Source organism: Ambystoma mexicanum, chromosome 8, assembly GCF_040938575.1.
Source record: "Ambystoma mexicanum isolate Mex_15411 chromosome 8, UKY_AmexF1_1, whole genome shotgun sequence".
Taxonomy (NCBI): domain Eukaryota; kingdom Metazoa; phylum Chordata; class Amphibia; order Caudata; family Ambystomatidae; genus Ambystoma; species Ambystoma mexicanum.
Window position 1 is genome coordinate 83,518,581 of NC_090929.1, and position 12,078 is coordinate 83,530,658.

General features: G+C 46.3%; 1 protein-coding gene across 1 annotated transcript in view; it reads left to right on the forward strand.

The window, feature by feature from the left end:
* Positions 1 to 12,078, forward strand: part of STKLD1 (serine/threonine kinase like domain containing 1) — a 595,840-nt gene that overhangs the window by 458,877 nt on the left and 124,885 nt on the right. The gene's annotated exons all lie outside the window — the stretch shown is intronic.

Genomic DNA, 12,078 nt, shown 5'->3' on the forward strand with positions numbered 1-12,078 from the left:
CTCGATTAGTGGGCCAGGCCCTAAAGGCATTGTTTTGTTACATAGGATGATGTAACTTAGAGAATTTGCTAATACTTCTTGGGTTTAGTTTAGCGCCCAGCTGCATGTGAGGGACTTCATGTCTAAATGTCTTTGTTTTACACCATTCCATGGGCATTGACACATGACATGTTAGGGTTTAAGGCTGGAATACTGCTGCGAAGGAGTCTGAATCCATAAACCACCATGAAGGTAATTTTTGCTCTCGTCAATACCCTCCCCCCCACTGGATTCCAATGGATCAGGGGAGGGAGAGGGGGGGTCGGCATATGGATCAACAGCATTTTATCAAATAAGTGACCCATGGGTTCCTTGCCAAATGACGCCCTGTTCTTGGAAAAGGTATCTATAGGGTAATTCTTAAAGACAATGTGAGGATTAGCCCAAGTCATTGGGCAATGGTAAGGCTTTTTATTTAGAAATTAGATCTACATGGCACGAAGTCAGTGGCTCACTTGCGGTGGCTTTACACCTAAAATGCTTGCTTATCTTGTCTTCCGTTCCTGGATTTGCATGATGAATTATTATATACTAATTGTGGAGATGCAAACCTAGCAACAGGGTTTATATATCACTGTGACACCCTCATTCACATCTTGGGACAGATAACGTCAGAAAATAAATCATCATGCCAGTCTCTGATTGGACGTTTCAACTGTGTGCTGAAAACGTAATGTAGATGCATGCTGTTAGCAAGCGCGTGGAATGGTTCTTTCATGGTAAATCATCATAGGTCCATTAACTTTGTAGAATTGCGAAAACACAGATAAAGCATTCCTACATACTGTGTAAATGCATCTTGCATCCAGAAATCCGAAAAACATCCCCAACAGTTTGCATCACCCCTTCCCTACTGGAAAGAATAAGGAAATGTGGTTTCAAGTCGTCTTTTGATCCGTTGCAGTAGAGGCTCACCCAAAGGCGGCGCCCCTCTTCCTCGCCTCACTCTCAGCTCCCCCCCCTACCCACCTCCCACCACCATCCATAAATGTTCAGGACCCTCCAGGACCAACAAATACAAAAAAAAGCAAGAAAAAGCATTTGCATTGTTAGGTAAGATTTTCATATCTATGATCGAACCTTTTGCTTGGACTTGGTAATTATTTTACCTTGTCCCTAGGTGAAGGGGAATCTTTTTCTCCTCTCACCTAGACTTTTACTCTTTTTTATGGGTGACCTTTTTATGGCTCTCCATAGTGTATGGCTGAAGTTATAGTTTCTTACAACTTTTAAGGCTTTGGCTGGGTTGCCCCTTTGGGCTCCTCTGTTAATTTCTCTTTCATATACTTGGGTGAACTACTGTTCGCAAGTAGTAAAGAGGGATTTTCATCCCCTTTACCTTTTGTACAAGAGATCCAGCACACCCCACCTTACCTGGTAACATTCTGTTAGAATTGCAAGCTTTCTTGAATGGGTGGTGGCAGTTTAACTACTTTTATGACTTTTTAGACTTCATTACTCGCATGCTGTTAATTCAGCCTTGGTCATGCACAGCAGGGGCCCCCATTTTTCTAATATGGTGGGCTCCTTCTTTTTCGTTATTTCTTGTGTGTTTGCTGTTTGAGTTCTTTCCCTGCCATTCTAGGCAGGAACAACCTCAGTGGAAGTTTGTGTCTCCTGCGGGAATCCTTTGGATTCCTCGCCCAGGCTCCAGAGTGTCTAGAAAGGCAGGAAGCAAGGGAGGAGTCCAAAACTCTGCAGCCATTTGTCTTTCACCTTGCCTGAAAGGAACACACTCCCAATGGAGGGTTGGCTGTCCTGATTGGACAGGCAGACCACCCCTTGCTGTAAAATGCAGGGAGAGAATGAAGAGGTTGTACTGTAGTTCCTGATAAAAACTCTGAACATGGAAGCTGCTGACAAGTCAACCACTGGAGCTGAAACCGAAAGAGACAGATGAATAGAAGACGGCTGTAGTGATTTCCAGCGACCGGAGAGCCTGCTGTGTAACCAAAGCCTGCTGTTACCCTTCCTTCCAATTGACCTGCGGGTCACGAAAATGATGTCCCTGACCCAGAGACTGGTGAGATCCTCTAGACTCAAGAAGACCTGCATTTCGAGCCATACCACGTTTCGCTGTGACCTTGCGGGTCTGCAATACCCCTATACCCTGGGGCCTACATCCATTGTGCGGTGCACGGTCTTCCGAATTGATAATCGCGCTGAAACTTTGGTGGCATCCTGCTGTAACTCCAGAGACTTGAATTGAGTCCAAAAAGTCCCCTCACCAGAGTGCTGGACCCAATAAGTGACGAGAATCCAACCGCGACATTCAGTCTTCTCCTGGCTCCTGAAAAGGACATCAAAACCACAGAGCTGCAGCCAGTCATGAAGAAACTCTGCTGCAAAATCCCTTCCAGTGTCCTGTCTTCAGTCTTCATGACAAGGAATTAATCAACCAGGTTTTTAGCTACAGATCCTGAAGACGTCCTACTGCAAACTCTTCTTCTGTGCCGAGGTACGGTATTGACTGGGATATTACTAACCTTAAGCCTTTTTTGATTCCTGGGTAGCTTTTGGGGTGATTCATGTGATTGGGAGTCCTCTCATCCAGTTCACCCAGGCCCACTGCTGAAATCCCTCTAGGGTATCTTCTCTGAAGTCCCTAACTCTAAAGTGAACTCTTTGTTTTGAAGAGACTTCCACAGGAGCTCTGACTTTTTCTGCAACTGAACCCTATCTCACCCTGCATTCAGCCGGCACATAGACCACTGGGGTCCCTCGTTTGCCTCTGAGAGAACTCATGCAACAGACTAGGGAAGGACTGGATAAGAAAAGTATTCTGCCTTGGAAATTACAAGTGTTTAAACATTACTTACTTGTGATAGAGTTGTTTTGGTAACTGTCCCTCTGAAATATGAGCAGTTACAAAAGTTCTTACTTACTTTGAATGAGTTTTGCCCTTCTTAAAAGTATACATAAGGTTATTTTACTCACCTGTGAATTGGTTCCCCCACTTCCCAAAAGTAATGCTGTTGGCTTCACCTAACAATTTCTTGAAGAATATAAGTGTATACGTTCACCAACTGGGTCTTGCTTCCCCTGACGTGCTGTATTAGCCTATTTAGAATAAATCTACATTGGGGTTTACCTACCTGGAATAACATTGTGTAATTCTTAAATTGTAACCTTGAGTGTTGCTTTCCCTGTTCTGCTTTATACATATTCTTAAATTATATGATATGATATGATATGGCATTTGTAATGCGCCTATACACAAGTGATTCAAGATGCGACGAGGCAAGGGAGGGGGAACAGAGGGAGGACAGAGACAACGATCTTACTAGGCCAGGTGACACTGAGATCGCGCAAGTGCAAGGGTGGGGAAAAGTGCCAGTGATCAAAACAATAACAAGAAGTGTGGCCAGCGGGTGGCAAGTGCAAGGTTAAGTGCAGATAGCAGGTGTCCAAAAGTGCAGTAGGGGGACTGTAGGGTTATAGGTACAGACCCAAGTTCAAGGGTTGCCAGAAGGCAGTGCTGGTGTGCAATTGGGTGAGCAGGGACCTGGGCCCGAAATCAGAGAGTAGCCAGGTGACCAGTGCAGTATCAGACATGAAATCAGCAGAGGAGAGGAAGAGAGAAGGCAGAAGCAAAGAGGAAGGCCTTGAGGTGCTTCCAGAACCGGAGATGGTTCTCCTCAAGTTTCAGAGAGGCAGGCAGGCTGTTCCAGAGGGAAGCCCCAGCCGAAGAAAGAGATCTACCACCAACATGTTGCTTGGAGAAGCGACTGACCCTGAGGGAGTTGGAGGAGCGAAGAGCTTGAGTAGGATGGTATTTACGAAGAGAGACTTGGAGGTATTGAGGACCCAGGCCCCAGAAATCCTTGTGGCCAATGCAGAGGGTCTTGAACGTAATCCTTGCCGCCACTGGGAGCCAATGCAGAGATTTCAGTGCCAGAGAGATACGATCCCTGGCCTTGAGGCCAAGGACAAGTCTCGCAGTCCTGTTCTGAATGAGTTGCAGAGGGCGGAGAGTAGAAGCAGGCAGATTTATAAAGAGGCTGTTGCAGTAGTCCAGCCTAGAGAGAACCAGAGCTCTAGAGACGGTGATCTTCTGGGGGAAGGAGAGGAAAGGAAGAATATCTCTGAGGAGGTGTAGTTGGTAGTTTGATTTCTCCGAGACATCAGAGATGTGATGAGAAAAGGACAGTGTGGTGTCGAAGATGACCCCGAGATTCTTAGCCTCACTGCTGGGAGCAGGAAGAGGGCCAAAGGAGGCCGGCCAGAGAGTAACCGGAAAGGAGGATGCAGGTGTGCTGATGAGGAAAATCTCTGTCTTACTGGCATTAAGGCAGAGATCGTTGGTGACACACCACTCCTGGATAGCAGACAGGCAGTCAGAAATGAGAGCATGAAGACGAGCTGATTGTCATCCGCATAGCACTGAAAGTTGGGGCAGAGAGCGGCAATGCAGTGGGCGAGAGGTGGCAGGTATTGGTTGAACAGCCAGGGAGAGAGGTTAGACCCCTGGGGAACACCACAGGTAGAGAGTGAGATAGAGGAAACTAAGGACCCAACTTGGACCTGAGAGGGTCGATCAGAGAGGAAAGAGGTCAGCCAGGCCAGGACCTGATCAGTGATACCTAGGTTATCATGGAGTTGATTTAGCAGGATGGCATGGTTGACCATGTCAAAGGCAGAAGAGAGGTTGAGTAAGATGAGGACAGAGGGGAGATTAGAATCAAGGTTAGAGAGCAGGTCTTCACAGATGTTCAGGAGAGCAGTTTCCATGCTTCTGGCTGCTCTGAAGCCAGACTGATGGTCATGAAGACAACCAGCAGATTCAGTGGGAAGATTAAGCTGGCAGATGGCCAGCTTTTCCAGGAGTTTGCCCAGGAAAGGAGTGATGGAGATCGGGCGATAGTTATCCGTACAGGAAGAGTCAGCTGAGGGTTTCTTGAGAAGCGGGTGCACAAGAGAGTGCTTCAGGGGGGAAGGGAAGGCTCAGGTGGCGAAGGAGTGGTTGCAGAAGCCAGCCAGGGCAGGAGCGAGGGTGTTAATGTGGTCCTTGACTGTTTTGGAAGAACAGGGAAGAACCTGTTTTGACGAGACTTTCATAAATCGGACTTGTCTAGAAACCTCATCAGGGGCGAACAGAGGAAAGACAGACAAAGAGGGAGGAGAGGTGGCCGCAGGGGTCTTAGGTATATACATAACTTCAAGTTGCTGGTAGCTCCTTTAAAAAGTGTATAGGTCTTACTCCCCTTCATTAGCTGCTACTCATCTAAACTTGTAACACTGGGTTGTGCCTCCCCTGAAACTGCCTACAGCATTTTCAGAATAGCCATAGGGTCCATCACTTACCTTGTAATATATTGTGTCTTTCCTAAAAGTGTAATTGGGTTTTACTTACCTTGAAAAGCTGTGTGCAATTCTTACTAAGTGTATTGTGGGTTTTACTTACGTTGGTCTGTCTTGTGCCATTCTCAAATAGGTTTGAGAGTTATTGCTTACCTCAATCTGTGTTCCGCTGATCTGAAAAACAACTAATAGTTTACAACATTAGGTCTTACTCACCTAGTATAACTGAGGGTTATCCTAAAAGTAGTTATCGGTTCACACTGTTGCATTAATTTGTGTCCCACTATTCAGAAAAGTATCCTGGTAACAGGTTTGGTTTACTAAGCGATTTCTCAGCTGAGTGTCACTGTATGACTGACAGGGTCTACTACCCTTGAATTACTGACTGTATTCCAAAAGTATATATAACCTGGTTTTACTCCCCAAGAATACCTGATTGCATTCTGAATGGGTAATAGGTTTGACTTGCCTTGACTACTTATTGTATTCTTAATAAGGTTATACTTTGGGTTGTATCCCTTAAGCATTGAGTTGGTTTTTATAATTGTGTTTATATATAATGTATTAGTCTTGGCCTACTTGTATTTAAATACACCATTTATTTTTACAATACATAGTGTTTCTTTGGACCATATGTATGCTACCATTTCTTTGTACCAAGCTACAGACCTCCCTCCTAAGATATGCCTGTCTGCTCTGTGTATGCTACCATATACTCAGGTCGTGCAGCCTTATACTAAGAGTGGAGATTTGTACTGTCTCAGTTATGGTTTTACTAAGCCCTAAACTGTCCTAACATGCATTATGGAGCAAGTGGATTTTAACTCGCTCCATAATAATGCAAATGTAGTATTTACAAAGAATCTAAAACATTTACATTTTTTGCAAATGCAAAGCCTGGTGGTGTCCCTTATGCCCTAGACAGCACTTTACATGGGTGAAGGTACATGGGTGAAGGCTGGCTAATAAAGCACCCATACCTTCACTCATTTAGAGCTCTGTGAAAGTCATTGGGTGACCATGGGTGACATTAGCATTTCAAGATTTCTCTAAGGCACAGTTAGAAACTGCCCAGGAGGGATCCTGAATGGCTCTTCACTCCTTCCTCTGCCTGTCTGTCTCAGGCAGGGGGTGGGGTCAGAAGGCTGACCCTGACTTCTGCCTGATAGAGGAATCGGCAGGAGGAGGGCTGAAGGGCGTCCTACGCCCTGACTGACCCTCTTCCTCCAACGTGATGATGGTGGAGAAAGAGGGAGACAGCCTGGGCCTTCAGAGATGATCCCCGCCATGGTCTGCTTAGGTAAGTGTTTAAAGAAAAATGCATGTTGGGGGGGTATCGGTGGTTAGTTGTGTGTGTTTATGTGTGGGTGAGAGAGAGAGATTGTATTTTTAATGTGTAGGTCTTTATTTGAGCAGGTGAATTGTTCTGGTGAGTGCAGTGTATATGATTCATAATGAGAGGCTGTATGGGTGCGTGGCTGCTTGTGTGGATGCTGTGTATGTATGTGTAAAGACTGAAAGGGGGTATCTGTACTCCTGCTCTTTATATGGGAGAGTCGAAGCACAGAGCACCCCAGCCTAGATTCTCTAATTGGTAAAACGTGGTGAGCAAACAAGGCTTAGCTCTCAGGAGGTGATGTGGGCTGGTTCTTAAGTACAGTGTAGTCCCCAAGCACCCACAATGGAATGTCCACACGCTAGGTTAGTGAAAACACAGTTCCTTATATAAATAAGGTTCAAAGGTATATACACAATCACAATAACACACTTTGTACTCTGGCAATACTATAATGGCAAATATATACAGATCTACGTGATACCACTCTTACTATCTATTCCTTTGAAATGCATCCACGGCTAACAGCCCCAAATAGCATACAAATCAGATTATAAGATGAATCAACGATGGACCACAGAAAGAAAGCAAGTTAAATCAAGCAATGGCATAACAGTCTATCCCACTACCAGGAGACAGTTCAGTGCGAGGATCCCCCTTCCTGGGCAACCTGTAAATAAAGCGTATTTCACAAGTCCCGTCCAATTATGCTCAATATAGTCTTGATTCCTTTCTAAAAGGTTCCACGACCCTAAAGTATGGGGTTTCATAGAGTTCTTCATCGGGTCGTCGACGTGCCCTTCTTGAGTGCACTCCCTTTAAGGCAGGAGCCACGGGTCATAGAGATTCGGTGAAGAAAAAGGTGAACACTGTTGTTGAGGCAGCAGCTTTGGTTCTTTCGTTGCTGGTTGACGATCAGTCGAAAAACGTCCTGCAAGCTGAGGCGTGCAGTGCACCTTGATGACGATAGTTCGTTGCCGCAAAGAGTTAATGAAGAACTTTGGCCCAGCAAGGGCATCGGGTCGTCAGCGTCTCTGTGGTCTTCGGGTGGCGGGAAACCCACCAGCGGATTCTCCTCGGTCGGGGGGCGGCCTTGACTTTCTCAGGCGAGAAAAAGCGGTCATCAGTGCTGAGCCAGGGTGTCCTTGTTTCGAAGGTTCTTAGGCAATGGAGCGTTGTGGCTCCGGTCGACGGTGATGGACTTCAATGTTCGGGCGCTTCGCTTCGTGATTCCGCGGCGGTCCCTGTCTCCGGGTCAACAGTCTTTCGAAAGGCTGGCTTCCAGAGAGCTTTGGTGAAGGTTTAGTGGTCTGCACGATGTTTCCCCGTAGCTCGGGGAGAGGTCTCCTAGTCGGGTCCTCTCTCGGATCAGTCCTCGACAAACTTGACGGATTTCGGAATGGGTCGTAGCAAATGCGGCAGCAATTCTCCTTCTTACAACTGGGCTTCAAGAATAAGCATTGAGTATCAACTTCAGATTCTGAACAATTTCCATCAGTGAGAAGTCCCCAGATGTGCTGTTTGATCTCTCATTCACTCTGCTGGGTCACACTCATTCAACCAATCACTCAGAAGGGCATTCATGCAGGCAGGCAGCCAATCAGGCTCACAGTGCATTCAGGCCATTCTCCTTCCTCCAGACAACAAGGTTACAGGCAATAGAAAGCAAGAGGCCACAGGGGCCATCTTGTCTCCTATCAGGGATCAACTGATTCCAATGGCAGGGCCTGGGTATCCCAAAATCGAGGGTACTCAGATCACCTGTCAAATTCAGCATGGAGCTGCCACCAGCCTATACCCTGATCTGTGGGCCACACACAGTGCCCAAAACAAACACTAGGGGTACAGGGTTGTACCCCCACCCATGGGTGCCATAAGGGTATCCCAAGGGTCTGTACACCAAACCAAAAAGAGGAAGAGCTGCACTGCTATGAGTCTCACATGGACTCCTGGGCAGAAAACAATACAGAACACACATGAAAAAGGACGACAGAACAAGAACAGGGAGGGCCCTATCCCTCCAATGTATTTCCAGCATCACAGTCACCCCCCCTACCCCAGACTGAGGTTAGGGTGGTCTAATCTCCCATGAGATTGACACCCTCATCCAGACAGTCAACATACCTTCTGGAAAGGCCACCTGCATCATCGCTACTCTTCCCTGGTCTATGCTCAGTGGTGAAGTCTAGCCCTTGCAGGATAATGGACCACCTGAGCAGTTTCGGGTTTTCACCCTTCATCTGCATAAGCCACTTCAAGGGCTTATGGTCTGTTTGGACCTTGAAGGTAGACCCTGTATGGTAGGGCCTATAACATCTAAGGCTCCAAACTATACTGACACATTCCTTTGCAACAGTAGCCCACCTAGGTTCTCTACCCTTGAGTTGTCTACTGATGAATATGATCGGATGTTCCCTCCCTTTGTCATCTAACTGGGACAAGACTGCTCCAATTGCAGTGTCGCAGGCATCCGTCTGGACGATAAAGGGTTTGTTGTAATCTCTGTGCACACAACACAGGTGCCCTACAGAGACTTTCCTTCAAGCCAATAAAGGCCTTCTGGCAGTCTTCGGTCCAATTAACCTTCCTCAGTTGTTTGGGCGAAGTCAGAGCTGTCAGGGGGGCAGCTGTGGTTCCATAGTCCACCATGAAGTTTCGATAATATCCAGTGAGGCACAAAAAGGCTCTCAGCTGGGTTTCATTAGTGGGAGTCTCCCAGTCATGTACCTGACAGGGAAGAGGTTGGCCCCTGGTGGCTTTGATAGTGAGGTTAGCCCTTTTCAAGGCCTGCAACACCTTATGCAGGTGAGTCAAATGCACTTCCCAGGTGGAACTGTAGACAGCAACGTCGTCTGGGTAGGCCACGCATAAGGCCTCAAGCCCACTGAGCGCATGATTGACCAATCTCTGGAAGGTGGCAGGTGCATTTTTAAACCCAAAAGGCATGACTCTAAACTGGTAGAGCCCCTCAGGTGTTGAGAATTCAGTCCTTTCATTGGCATGGTCCGTCAGAGCTTTTTGCCAATAGCCTGAGGTAAGGTCAAAGTGCTCACAAATTTGGCAGCACCTATGGTGTCCACGAGCTCATCAGCCCTGGGCAGTGGGTGCGCATCAGTTTTGGCGATGGCATTGACCCGTCTGTAGTTCACACAGAACCGCCAATCCTTGGTACCGGCCTGTGGAACTTGCCTTGGGGACAAGGACCACTGGACTAGACCAGGGACTGTTTGAGGGTTCAATAACACCCAAATCGAACATCTTGGAGACCTCAGTCTGGATAAGGTTCTTCACCATGTCTGACATCCTGTAGCATCTGCTTTTAACAGGTATGCTGTCACCAGTGTCCATTTTGTTCCTGCACCACAAGGTGAGGCCTGGTGTCAGTGAGAACAGAGGGGCATACTGCTGGAGCAAAGCCCTGCAGGCCCCCTGCTGCTCTGGAGTCAGATCTGGAGAGAGATGCACTCCCTCTACTGAGCCATCCTGAGGGTTGCTATGCAGCAAATCAGGAAGGGGCTCACTCTCATCCTCTTCTTGCTCTGAAGCAAGCAAGAGACATGAGACTTCTGCTCGCCTATGGAAAGGCTTGAGCCTGTTGACGTGGAATACCTGAGGGGCAACCCCAGGGACTCCCATGTCAACCAGATAATTGACTTCGCCCATCTTGGAGATGATCCTTAAGGGTCCGGTCCACTTATCTGCCAAAGCTCGAGGCTTGGTAGGCTCCATTACAAGGATCTCCTGACCTGGAGTCCAATCCACTTGTGATGCTTTAAGATCATGCCAGTATTTTTTGTTCAATTCCTGGCTGGCTTTAAGATTCTCTGTCGCCTGACCCATCATCCGTGCCATCCTCCCTCTGAGGCCTAACACATAGTTCCCCACTTGCTTGCCAGGACATGGAGGGGTGGCTTCCAAACCTTCTCTGATCACGGCAAGGGGCCCCCTCACTGGATGTCCAAAGTGTAACTCAAAGGGGCTGAAACCAACACCCTCTTGAGGTACCTCTCTGTAAGCGAACAGCAGGCATGGCAGGAAGAGATCCCATTTCCTCCTTAGGGGCTCTTCCAAAGTACCCAGCATGCCTTTGAGAGTTTTGTTGAATCTCTCAACTAGACCATTGGTCTGAGGGTGGTAAGAGGTGGAGAACTTGTAGGTTATTCCGCACTCTTTTCACATTGTCTTCATATAACTCGACATGAAGTTGGATTCTGCAAACATAAGACTGGAAGCCAACTACCTACGCTTCCGTAAACTAGTGAAGACCCATATCTTCAACTGAAACCCCTCTCTTAATTGGTAAGGTATCTGTTATAGTTCGTTGAGTCCCGTCTATCACCTTTGTAACTGTTGTTTGTGTCCATGTTTCTGCGACCCGAGACTTGCGAGTTACCGGCGCAATACAAATAAATAAAATAAATTAATTAAATAAAAATCCTCTGTCATAGACTACCTCTTAAGGGAATCCCACTATAGTGAAAATGTCCAGGAGAGCCCTGGCAACCACCTTGGCAGTAAAAGTCCGAAGGGGTATAACCTCAGGGTACCTGGTGGCATGCAATTGATTAGGATTCGGGAAGGTATCTTGCGCTCAAGACCCCAAAATTTGAAAGCCCACCAATATCAAAGTAGTATATCACTCAGAAAAATCTGATTATATGGTAGATGAAATTTATTCTTGATCATGAAGAGCCGACACGTGTTTTGACCCCTTAGTCGTTATCAAGGCTGCAATAAATTAAATAAAATACACAATGAATCAAAACAGATAATTAAATTCAGCAAATTTTTCATATTTGAAAAGACATACCATGTTGTGTCACAGGTCGGGTCAGGGATGGAGGAATGGAATCAAATGAAGACAAGCTGGTTTGGAGAAAATTGATGTAGGACAGGAGGTAAAATCGGGAACCACATATTAGCCAAAATGACCATAGAACAGATGATCATTGTATTTGGTGACAATGCCCCAACATACTTGTGAATCCGTTACTCACACTTTGTGGTTCCAGATACAGTTTGACAAATATTCTTCTTGTTTATCAAGAACAATAATTAATGATATATTCCTTTTTTGTTTTAGCCGATTGTTAATTTTGTATATTTATTTGTTCATTGATTGTTTTTGTTTTAAGATTGTGAAACCACAAAGTCACACCCATTGGATATTCAGTGGGAAAAACCAACTAACGTGTCTTAAATCTCGAACAGCCATTATTTGGCCAAATTAATGCATATTCCAGTCGATTTCTGTGGTTAAATAAATTCATTTATTGTGCTTATGTAACAATTTTGGTCATAGTATATGAAATATTAGGAGATACGATTTAGCAAGACGCACACCCAATGCTCCAAAGCAACTGGCTGCTTTTCTCAGGGCTCCCTGTTCTACAGCTGCCTTG